The sequence below is a fragment of the Ascaphus truei genome, chromosome 1 (assembly GCF_040206685.1).
Source record: "Ascaphus truei isolate aAscTru1 chromosome 1, aAscTru1.hap1, whole genome shotgun sequence".
Lineage (NCBI taxonomy): Eukaryota > Metazoa > Chordata > Amphibia > Anura > Ascaphidae > Ascaphus > Ascaphus truei.
This window is the reverse complement of record NC_134483.1, coordinates 76,752,400-76,765,219: the sequence shown is the minus strand read 5'-3', so window position 1 is coordinate 76,765,219 and position 12,820 is coordinate 76,752,400.

Here is a 12,820-nt window from a genome sequence, read left to right as displayed (position 1 = left end):
GGTGTGATGTATGTTGGCAAAACCCATAGACAACTGAAAACGAGGTTATTGGAACACATAGGGAATGTACGTAATGCCACAGACACCCCTATAGCTAGACATGTCATTCAAGATCATAAGGGAGATTCTAAAGTCATGTATTTCTGTGGCATAGAACATATCCCTAGAGACCCTAGAGGTGGGGATTGGGACAAACGACTCCTACAACAGGAGTGTTGTGGGATTTTCCAACTCCAAACCCTTTCCCCACAAGGACTCAATGAAGGGTTCATCTATTCTCCCTTTCTGTAATCCTCATGACAGATTCTAGGGACCCAGATACACATATCCTACTAATTCACCTGTGAACCAATTTAAAGGGACATATCTGTAAGGAATCCACTCCTGGCTTTTACTATAGCCTTGCAGACATCTGCAGTTGCAAGCTTCCTCTGGCAATCAATGGCACATGTGCTGTCTCTCATTGCAGCTTCTGCTATGTGCCCCATCATTGGAGGAATGCTCACACACCCTCCTCCTGTGATTGGATATCCGCCCTTTATACCCTGGGCGTTGGCACTGAAACAGTGCCGAGCATAATTCCTACCCTGGACGTTACAGTCTCTGCCACAAGCCACTCTGGCTTGTATCCTGGTGTACTAACTTCTCTAGTTCTTATCCCTAGTTCCTAGTTCCTGAGGCCGCCTGCTAGTTCCATGCGGGGGCCCGTTCCTGAGTTCTCTGCTGAAGCGTTGTTTCCTGTGGCCGCCTGCTAGTTCCATGCGGGGACCCGTTCCTGACTTCTCTGCTGAAGCGTTGTTTTCTGAGGCCGCCTGCTAGTCCCATGCGGGGGCCCGTTCCTGACTTCTGTGCTGAAGCGTTGGTTTCCCGACGCTGCCCTGCGGTGTACTTCGGCCAGCCTGCTGTCTCCTCCTGCTGAGACCGGCGTCATGGGCCGAGGCCGCTCCTCACGAAGAGGCCACTCCCACGCTCACGCTCCTAAGCTGAAGCGGGGAACTTCTGACTACCTGTTGCCGAACTCCTGCTTGAATAACGACGATGCTGCCTTCTCCAATCCTGACCCTGCTACGTACGACTACGAACTGCACACTCCGGATCAGTCTGCGCGGACTAAGGTCGGTGATTATATAACCCCACCTCAGCCCCGCGGTCCGGTCCCGGTTTGTGGCGAGCACAATCGTAACAGTATGCTCGGCCCCACAAAACCGGACCGCGCCGTGGCGGGGGTTGGTAAATTTTTTACATGTACCTATGTCCCAGGCTGTGGACCAGTCCCTGTTTGGAAGACCATATCTGTTTGAGAGACTGCCTCCGCCTGAGAGTGAGTTCTTATATAAAGGTTTAACCCCTCTGGAAAGACTGATTCGTAAAGAACTCCTTACTAGATCTCAGCAATTTAAAGAGGAAAGAAAGATTCAACAGGCCCTGTCCTCCCAGATGCACCTTGCTATTTCCATCCCAGATCGAAAGACTCTAGATCAGATTCTAGATGCCGCCCTTGTGTTATAACAAGATTTTGACCTAATCTTAAGTGAGCAGGACCCTCTTCTCGCTGCCTACGCACTTTCTAATCGCAATTTCTATGCTGCCAGTCCTGTTACTAAATCTGTGGGGTTTCCACCCTCTCCTAAGAAAGGCCAAACCATCTCCCTGTCACTCCCCGCTAAGGAAGAAGCTGCCACGGTCCCTAGTCCTGAGTTAACCTCCCTGGGTTCTGTCCCCGAGGTTATTCCTGTCTTAACCCCTGCTAGTCAGGCCTATGAGTCCCCCACTGTAAATCCCTGCATCCCCCAGGTCAGTGTGTCTTCCCTAGCACCAGAAAATGAATCCTGTTTGCCCTCTCGTTCTAAACCAGAATTTCTAAGCTCTGTTCCCGAGGTTATTTCTGTTTTAACCCCTGCTAGTCTGCTATTTGAGGTCCCCATTGTTAACCCTTGTATCCCGCAGACTAAGCTGAGGTCTCTAGGGCAAGAAGCTGAAAACCCTGTGTCCCCACTCTCGGAGACTAGCGTATCTTCTCCTGATTCTCAGGTACAGCCTAACTTAACCCTTGAGGTTTTTCCTATGTTAACCCCTGCAGGTCAGCCCTGTGAACCTCCCTTGGTAAATCCCTGTAGTCCGCCAGTCAAGGGCACCTCCTTAGTTTCAGAGGATGAACACCTTATGTCCCCTGACTCAGCTAAAATTCTCGGGGCTATGCCCCTGAACTTTCGGCAATAATACTGGCTCCAGTTAAAAGTATTCTGGAACCGTTTGTTTCCCTAAGCCTGTTAGCAGAATCCCCACTCCTAGGTATGTCGCTTACCCAGTCTGTCACTCAGAGAGCTGAAATCCCTGCTTCTGAGCATAGACCCCTTTCCGTGGAATCTATAGTCGTTTCTGATGTCCCAGACACTTTTTCCCAAATACCCACTTCAGAGACCAGCACAGTTGTGGTTTCCCCCCTTGTACTGTCTGTGTTCTCCTCTTCTCAAATCCTAGGGTTAAAAGCGGACAGTACATATTATGCCCCTTTCCAAGTGACCCCTTCTGAGATCAGCGTATCTGCTGTGACTCCCCTAGTACAATTACAGTTAGGGCCCTCCTTTTTGAAGGATCAGGTTTTCAAATTTCAAACTCCCTTTTCCCCTGATTTTGTGAACCTGCAGTCCCTTTTCACTGTAGTTAAAGGTTATCCAGCAGCCGCTGAGTTAAGCTCTGCCGCTGCTAAAACTTCTGTTGTAGAAGCAACCTTCCCTATTTCACTTCCTGTCCTTGACTCTAAGTCTGTCTCCTTGGGACCGGTGACAGCTATAAGCCTCCCTTCTACGGTCCCTCATGCTATCACTTCAGAGATCAGCTTATCTGTCCCTGATCCCTTACTATGCTCTGAGTCTCCCCTTATGGCTTCTAGGGTCTCCCCAGCACTCCCTGTGTTAACCCTTGGCTTCTCTCTGACTCCTGAGGTAGAGCCTGACTGCCTGCTCTCCACCTTTGCGGTAGTCTGTGAGATGCCTATCACCTTTACTAAGATTCCTGTTTTGCAAGGTATTTCTCCTATTAAGTCTGTGATACCTGCAATTCCTTTAATTGGTTCTAAGACCCCTGTCACTGAGTCTCCTATGGAGTCTGATGCTCTCACTAGGGATTCTCAGGGACCCAATTCAGAAACAAGCACAATGTTCTCTGATCTTATTACAGCAGCTCGTTCAGTTCCTGCTGGTTTTCAATCACCCACTTCAGTGACAAGCAAGATGTCCCTTGTTTCTATTGGAAAGTCTACCCCAGTTTCTTTCATGGATTATGCCACAGCCTCCGGGATGATTAAAGATGACTTTAAGTCTGGGATACCCACTCCTTAAATAATACTGTTTCACGCTGATTCGCCCACAGTATTCGGGGTATCCACTACTGACTGTATGTCTACTACCACGAACTCAGGGGTATCGCATTTGGAACTTTCAGTAATACCCGCTGTGTCTCTTTTTTCAAAAGACCCCGTCTTTAAAATGGACTTACAGTATATTTCCATGTGTCTCCCACAATACTTGGGGTACTTACTATTACCTGTCCTGTTACAAAACTTGGGTTACCTCTCAGGAAGGTGCCTGGAGCTACCGATGTAAAGAACCCATAGGTCTAAACAGTAATATCTCGTATTTCTTCTCCCACAGTATCAGGCGAGACCTGGGTACCTGGGACCTCCACTCCTAAGCCAAGCTCTAGTTCTCTGTTTTCCTTCTCTGTGTTGGAGGTACCCAGTGTTAACCCCAAGACTTCTATTCCTAAGCTGGTTGCACCGCTTACCTGGATTCCTGCTTTCTCGGATAAGATCTGTTTTCTCACCTTTCAAACAGAGTCTTTACTTGCAGGTTTCTGTGCGGTGTCTGAAGTGTCCTTTCTGGATTGCATGTCTTCATTCTCTAGGACAAAGATACTCATGCTGGACCTGTTTGCTTTGCCTGAGGCGTCCATCCCTGTTCTTGATAGCCCCACTATGGGTTTGGACGTGCTATCCCCTACTGTCTCCATGATGCTTACTATGCCCTTCGCCAATGCCATAACTTCGAATTTGATTCCCCCAAAATTTCAGAGGCCAAAGGAAGCGGATCCTGCAACTGCATGTACCACAACCAACAATTACGTAAACACTACTATCAGCTCTCTCGAATTGCTTGGGATTACAAGCCTGGTTCGTATCAAGACTACTGCTCCAATATCTTGCAGTGAACCCACCCGCCCAATACCCTCGCTAACCACCGCCCTGAATTCCTTGGGAGGTACAGACTCTCGCAACTTCTTACATGCTGATTCCACCAAAGCCATTGTCTGCACCGAATTCCCCAATGTCATTTTTGTCCGACAATCAGTGTCCTGTGTTCCGTATTCTTGGACTATTACTATGCACCGGACACCTGGCTGCCGCCCTTCTGATGTCCCTATTCTCGAGTTCCCTGGTCCCATTGCACGTGTACCAAAAACCGCAGTGCCACTGTTCTTTGCGGCACTCGCCAATGTACACCTGGATTTTGGACCTAAATCTCGCCTGAGACACTTCAGGAACAACTCAATGTCTCCCAGACCTATGAATGGTCCTGCCCACCCAGGCTTCTCACCCAGTGGTGGGAGCACTGTAAGGAATCCCAACAAACCGTGGGCTTTCAACACCACCTCTCGCCTAAGGAGGTTTAGAAACAACTCCATGTCCCCCAAATGTGTGATGGACCTTGTTCGTCCGGAGGTCTCACCTAAAGGGGGGGGTACTGTAAGGAATCCACTCCTGGCTTTTACTATAGCCTTGCAGACATCTGCAGTTGCAAGCTTCCTCTGGCAATCAATGGCACATGTGCTGTCTCTCATTGCAGCTTCTGCTCTGTGCCCTATCATTGGAGGAATGCTCACACACCCTCCTCCTGTGATTGGATCTCCGCCCTTTATACCCTGGGCGTTGGCACTGAAACAGTGCCAAGCATAATTCCTACCCTGGACGTTACAGTCTCTGCCACAAGCCGCTCTGGCTTGTATCCTGGTGTACTAACTTCTCTAGTTCTTATCCCTAGTTCCTAGTTCCTGAGGCCGCCTGCTAGTTCCATGCGGGGGCCCGTTCCTGAGTTCTCTGCTGAAGCGTTGTTTCCTGTGGCCGCCTGCTAGTTCCATGTGGGGACCCGTTCCTGACTTCTCTGCTGAAGCGTTGTTTTCTGAGGCCGCCTGCTAGTCCCATGCGGGGGCCCGTTCCTGACTTCTGTGCTGAAGCGTTGGTTTCCCGACGCTGCCCTGCGGTGTACTTCGGCCAGCCTGCTGTCTCCTCCTGCTGAGACCGGCGTCATGGGCCGAGGCCATTCTTCACGAAGAGGCCACTCCCGTGCTCACGCTCCTAAGCTGAAGCGGGGAACTTCTGACTACCTGTTGCCGAACTCCTGCTTGAATAACAACGATGCTGCCTTCTCCAATCCTGACCCTGCTACGTACGACTACGAACTGCGCACTCCGGATCAGTCTGCGCGGACTAAGGTCGGTGATTATATAACCCCACCTCAGCCCCGCGGTCCGGTCCCGGTTTGTGGCGAGCACAATCGTAACAATATCGAATTATACATTTATTAGAGATCAAACAGTATTCTAAGAAGAGTATGTATTCATATATTGTATATGAAGGGATTATATAAGGGTTTCGGATATACAGTCCTAAATATCATCTCGATCTGTATTGACCAATAAGGGCAGATCACATAATGGCTTATTCACTCCTACACTATACATCAATCATTTGGTCTATATTGAATATATTGTATTTATATTATACAATAGATCCATAGATATGCTATATATTGTCACTCAGGGTCACCATTTAACCTTACTATTCACTTATACCCCCATCCCTTACTTTTATAATTTTATTAATGCACTATGACTTACTTAAGAGGTAGATAATGAAATAATTTGCCTTGACCCGCATTGACCAATAGGGGCGGATCACTAAGAAGAATACACGCTCCTACACTATACACCCTTACATGAATTTCTGTCCCCTAAAGGGTATTTATCCCTACACCCCTATTAAGAGAAGAAACACAACTACATTTGCCCTAAAATTGTTTGGTCAATAATGCCTTCCCTGATGTGTATGTCTGGGTTTCAGAATCTAATACTTACGTGGGTATATTGCCATACATTACACTATAAGAGTGTCTAACACCTTATGATACTTCTCCGTAGACAGGATACATTAGGAGTTAAAAATCAATTCTATATCAATTCTATTCTAATCCAATTGGATCACGGACTTAGGCTCCGCCCTGATTAGCCGGCGGAAAGCTACGCCCTCTCCACTGGGAGATTATAAATAGACACTAGGGAGATCAGGGATTTTAAACTCCTCCCCGTGAAGAAGCGCGGTTTACGCGTGAAACGTAAGTCAGGTTACGCAGGACGTGACCTATGTGACATCATCAGAAGTGGCGACATCCTCCAGCTCAGGAGAACCAACAGGCTTGTATCGGCGGTTGCCGTTGCTCCTCACATATGATCCGCTGCGATCACAATTCCAACACACTCATCACTACTCCAATTATTTGTACTGCGCAAGTGATTTATGTTTGGTTACTTAATTATTGGCGGTTTTCTGTACTAATGTTGCTTTCGATCCAAGGCTGATATTGCATCTATATGAATTGATGTAGTGACACCATAATACTACGATGGGGTAATGGTCACATAGAAAGATTATCAGATACCATTTGTACTGTACCACATTTTTTCACTTCACTGTGTACCAGTCTTTGAACGGAGTTTGTGGAGAAGATGTGTGTTGTGTGCATTTTTATGCTCTCAGTATTAACCTCTTGAATATATATATATTGCCTACTATAAGAATCAGGTGTTGTGATACATTGATGTATTTTTTGCATTAGGTCTAATTTGAGGTATCATGCAGTGGTTTCTGTGTTTTGGATAGTATATCATGACATAGATATACATTTGGGGAAACACTACTCATATACCTATTACTATGATTACTTCTGCCACTCTTCCATGCAACATATGGTATTATAAGTAGACCGCTAGTCCTGAGCAGAAATTATTATAGTGTTACTTGATGTCAGATAGTTTAGGCTATATACTATTCTATCACTATTCAGTGTGGATACAGCCTACTATAAACCACTCTACTATAGGGATTTTATTGTGTTATATACAGGCATACCCCGCTTTAAGTACACTCACTTTAAGTACACTCGCGAGTAAGTACATATCGCCCAGTAGGCAAACGGCAGCTCGCGCATGCGCCTGTCAGCACGTCCTGAACAGCGATACTGGCTCCCTACCTGTACCGAAGCTGTGCGCAAGCGGGGAGACTATAGAGCCTGTTACACATGCGTTATCTACATCAGTTATGCACGTATATGACGATTGCAGTACAGCACATGCATCGATAAGTGGGGAAAAGGTACTGCTTCACTTTAAGTACATTTTCGTTTTACATACATGCTCCGGTCCCATTGCGTACGTTAATGCGGGGTATGCCTGTATATGTTTTTATCATTGTGATTATGAAATTAAACTTTATTATTTTACTTATTGATCTTCCTGGTTCTCAACGGTTAATAGACCGATAAACAGTAATAACCTGTGAGACTGAATACTGTCTCTTTACTATTATCCAGCATCGAGTGCTTGAGATAGGGGATATCTTTTTGATCTTTCTTAGATCAACTCTGTAATAATGGTAATCTATACCTAGGAATACATTCCTGTAACAATTTCTTTACCACTGTCTTAGCGTCCGCATATAGACAGGGGTAGATCTTAACCCATCCAAAGAAAATAAAAATCATAACCAATACATGTTGAAAATACAAACTTCTGGGTAATTCAATAAAATCGATCTGTAGATTACCAAAAGGGCCTTATGGGCAAAACATAATGTATCTGCGAGGGCTTGATAGCTATGCCTACTTTGTACTGTCTGCAGATGGCCAATTGTTCACATAAGTCAGTTGCTGCCTTAGCATGTCCTGGGGCCCACCAATCACGGGATACAATATTAATTATCCCCTCTCTGTTCACATATTACGCATGCGCTATGTGAACAGTATATAACATTAAAAACAATGGCAAGGCCGGGAGACTATTGAGCCCTTTCCAAACATATATATCATTATGAGCAGCCCCCCGTGATTCCCACCAATCAGCTTCATAATACAAAAAAATCTGGGAAATAGAGATTTATATGTGCAGCGATTTTAACATTAGCTGCTGCTTATGGTAACAATAAATCCTGTACTAGGTCTTTAACATATCTGGCATAGACAATGGGGAAACCTTTAAATATGAGAACACCCCGAAACCTTATGTAACGGGTATTTCCCCCCCCCCAATCGCAGATTACACTGTGTGGGTGCAGGAACATACAAGGTTACTCAGGTGTGGTGCGTTACCTGTTGGCTCACAGGAGGGCTGAGCTTCCGCCACGGGGAACCTGGGGCAATTATACTAGGGTACTCACTTACAACGATGCAGCGCCTCCACCTGCGATGGCTCCCACCAGAGGGGAAGTGATTCCTCGCAGGACAATCACAACAATCAATACTCATAAACAGATATATAATAACTAATACTATTTACTTAGGTTAGAACAGAATATAACACATCATGACAGGTATCACATAACCGGTGTCCCTCTCACGAGGAGACACTAACTGTGACGTCCAGCAGGAATCTTCCCCAACACCAGGTGATCCCACCCAGTGTCCAAAGAACCCCACCCAATGTCCCGCACTCTTGCAGACAGAGTCAATGGGTGACTGCGCAGTCACTATTAAACTAAGGGCCCGTTGGTGCACTTGTGTAGTAGATAGTACCTGCCGAGCACTCCCGTGCTCGGATCTCCAACGGGCTTCACAAAGGATCAGTCGTATGATGGTTCCGTCTGATTCTACACCGGACTCCTTGCACGCGAACCGCCAGCGGTGGTCCGAACCTGGTGAACAGACTCTGCAGACCCCAACGAGGGTCCGAACCTCTTAGCAGGAACCGCAGCGTCTGCTGTGTCCCTGTCTAATCTAAGTGGCACTAACGTGACAGGAATCCTAACCTAGGGCCTGTCCCTGTAGTGCAGCAACCTGTAGTGGCTTGGGGAACTCCTATGGGCCTGCAGGGGTAATGACCTATCCCACTCCCCTAACTACCCAAGTCCCTCACCTCACTACTATCTAACTAGTCCCAGCGCCTACAGCAGCAAGCTGTAGCTCACTGGATCTGGCAGCCAACGTGCTGCGCAACAAGGTGCCTGCCTGTCAGACCTCACAGCACTAACAGCCGTGACTCTGACAAGGCAGCCCTCTATACTAAGGGCAGCGTCCCTATCTGGGGCCTCCCTCAGTAATTAACCCACTAAACTAGTGGGGAGTTGGGGCCTACCTGGGGTGTGGGTACCTATATGGAGCAGGAGCTGCACTCGCTCCCCGCACCCTTCCTTCCCTCACAGCTCCATGACTCCAACTCTCTGTAACCTTCCTTTCCCAGCTCCCACTAATGTAAGTGGCAGGGTCCCTAACCTGAGGGCTGTCCCTGGCAACACTCACCTTACTGGGGAGCTGAGCTATCTCGAGCCCTGGGGGTGCTGGCCTAGTACAGGGAGTCCCCGACTCCTGTACCCTACCTCCTTCCCTGGGCTGCTCCGGTCTCTGACTGACTAGTGTGCTCTTTTGCCCGTGAAATGTATCCACTTCTATCCAGGGCAGTCCTGCAGCCCTATTGGCTCCTATGAGGCACCTGGTGCCTCCCTTGCTAAGCACTATGGGAATTGTAGTCCCGGGGCACTTACAATAACATTGGGGCCGCGTGCGCGCCCTCCCTCTGCCTATACTAACCCCTAATGGCCGCCACAACCTCTCACTAGCTATCCCTACTCTCGCGCGACTCTCCTGCGCCTTCCCTGCCCTCACGCAACTGTTCCCTGCCTCTCCCAGCCTCCCTGCGCATGCGCGAGCTATCGGGGCCGCCTGGGACCTACTGCGCATGCGCGAACCGGCGCAACATGGCGGCGCCCTTACAACCCGGCTCCGAGAGCGCCGGGAGCCCTGTAACGCACGTGCGGCCTTGGCAACCGGCCGCACGCGTCCCTGGCAACCCCCGAGCCGGGGCCTGACCGCCCTCACCCCTGAGATCGCCGCGCGGTGCCGCCATTTGACTCGGCTGCACCCGCGATCGTCAGTAAGGTGAGGGGGGTGCTGACAGGCTGGGGATACCTGGCTACACTCTCCCCTTGGTGGAAAATCCAACGTCCTCAATTGGAGAACGCCATACCCTGACATAAGGTTACACAATAAAAAATTGCATGTCATAATTGGTACACTTAGCAGGTTAACTTTACACCACAGGGTACAAGATAGATCACACTCAATAATACCCAAGACGGGCTGAGACCATGTGTGGGGTGCCCCGAACTGAACATGTGGGGGTACCTCACTTTTGCGTCCGTGAGCCTCCCCCAGAAAAATTTCTTGGAGAGCACACTCTGGAGTGTCAGTTACTGGCTCTTCGCTACTTCCTCCCCCTGGTGGAAGGAGTAGCACAGTGTCCTTTAACCAGGCCTTTACCCGGCCATCCGCAGCATGGATGCGGTAGACCAGGAGGCCGGGACCTTTCCCGCGGTCCACTACATGGTGAATGGAGCGTTCCTTTTTGGGCTCCAAGGAGAAAATTTCCACTAAATCCTTCACTACACAGTCCTTGTCCCTACGGACTTGCGAGGCTTCCACTGGGAAGCGAGAAATGAACAACGTCTCTTTTCCCAAAGTCTCTGTTTCACCTGGCCGGGGGTAAAGGGTAGATACCTTACCACTGCGGTGATTCACGGTGGCCAACAGGTCCTCGGGGACGCTGTCAGTTCCCACCTCGGATGTATCGGGACCTGTCCACAACACTTCTGGGACAGTCCACTCACTGGCTTGAAAGTCGGGAGTGCTGGATCCCAGTCCTGGGACCATTTGGGTTGGAGCGCACGGGCTCTCACTCAGATCAGGAACCGTAACTCTGGCCTGTTGCACGGCCACCTCCATCGGAGCCTGTGGGGAGCAAGGGGGTTCCTTACCACTCTGCTGGCTTGCGATGGGTTTCTCTTCTTCTGGAACGATAGGCAGTGGGTACTGGTCCACTCGCACTGCAGGACAGCTATCTTCTAGGGGGGGCACCTCCGCCAGGACGCGATGTCGAGTGGAGCCATTCGCCCAGGTGTCCAGACTTAAGAAGCTATCGTGCTCCGCGGTCACCTGGAGGCTCACACCCAACACCCCTGGGGCAGTCAACTCACCCTTGTCATCGTCAACAGGTACTGATCCCAAGCCTGGGACCGATGGTACCTCTGTATCATCGCTGGGGTGGTTCGCCGGTAGGCGCATCGCCACCGATGGGACTTCAACTTCTTCCTCGGAGAATATTATGATCGGATCCTCTACAAGGGAGTCACCGGGGTCTTCTGCGATACAACCAGTGGTTGGGGGCACGAAGCTGGCGGGCTCTGGTACCATCACTGCGGTCGCGCTCTTCTTCTCCGCTGGTTCTCTAAGCAGGGGTATAACAGGCTTCCATAACCAGGCACCGCAACAGACACAGGGGAGCCCCCACGTCAACGCCCCTCTAGAACAGTCACATATGGTACTAAAACATCGTACATACGGTTCTCCTCCCACCTCGGTTGGTTCGAGGCTTAGCGGGAGCTGGGATGGCTTGACTCCCTTGCTCCGGAATTCCTGGATGCAGGAACACATTAGCACGGGGGTATCTATTCCGGGAATTTTCCAGGCCACATACCCGCCAGGGTGTACTCCTTGACAGTCCATCTCTTTCTCATACATCATCTCATCCTCAGAGGAAGGATAATCCATTTCTGCATCAGTGTCTTCCTCCTCCTCCCCTGACGGTTGTTGGTCGCGGGAAGCACTGAGTAAATTCTCCCTGAAGACAGACTGAACTTCATCACAACTCATAGTAATATAGAGGTCAGACTCCTCCTCCTCTGCTGAGGATATCACGATCGGATCCTCCGAAACTTCTAGGGAAGGGGTAGATAGGTTAGCTATACTGACCGGCTCAGTATTAACGTCGACCCTGGCTTCCTCTGCGGGTTCTGCAGCCTGCATCAGCACTGGCTTCATGAACTGTGCCCCGCAGTCGGTACACTGGGGCCTGTGTGTCAAGTCAACCACGGGGCAATCACAATCGCCCAGGCAGCATAGTAGGCGTTCTTCCCCATCTACCACCGTCGGCGCGATCGCTACTGGCAACGTGGATAACACATCTTTCCACTTACCAATCCTCGTCCATCCTTCTAATACACACGGGCATACCACCAGGGGCAAGTCCGACTTTGGGACCCTCATGTCTCTATGCATCCACGGGTGTGTACCTCTGCATTGTGGGCTGTCTTTGCTGGAGACAGCCGTTACTGGTTGAAACTCACGGTGCTTACTCAGTTGGCGGGGGTGGGGCTTAGGTGCTCCCGCCAAGCCCGGACAGTGTGCAACAATTTCCCGCGCGGGCGGGAAATCAACACGCGGCATCTTCCGCCTTGAGGGCTTCCTCATGGCGAAACAAAATTGGACAATTTAGAAAAAAATGGGCACCCCAGGCCTATCTCAGCAGCGCCTCCAATTGTAACGGGTATTCCCCCCTCCCCAATCGCAGATTACACTGTGTGGGTGCAGAAACATACAAGGTTACTCAGGTGTGGTGCGTTACCTGTTGGCTCACAGGAGGGCTGAGCTTCCGCCACGGGGAACCTGGGGCAATTATACTAGGGTACTCACTTACAACGATGCAGCGCCTCCACCTGCGATGG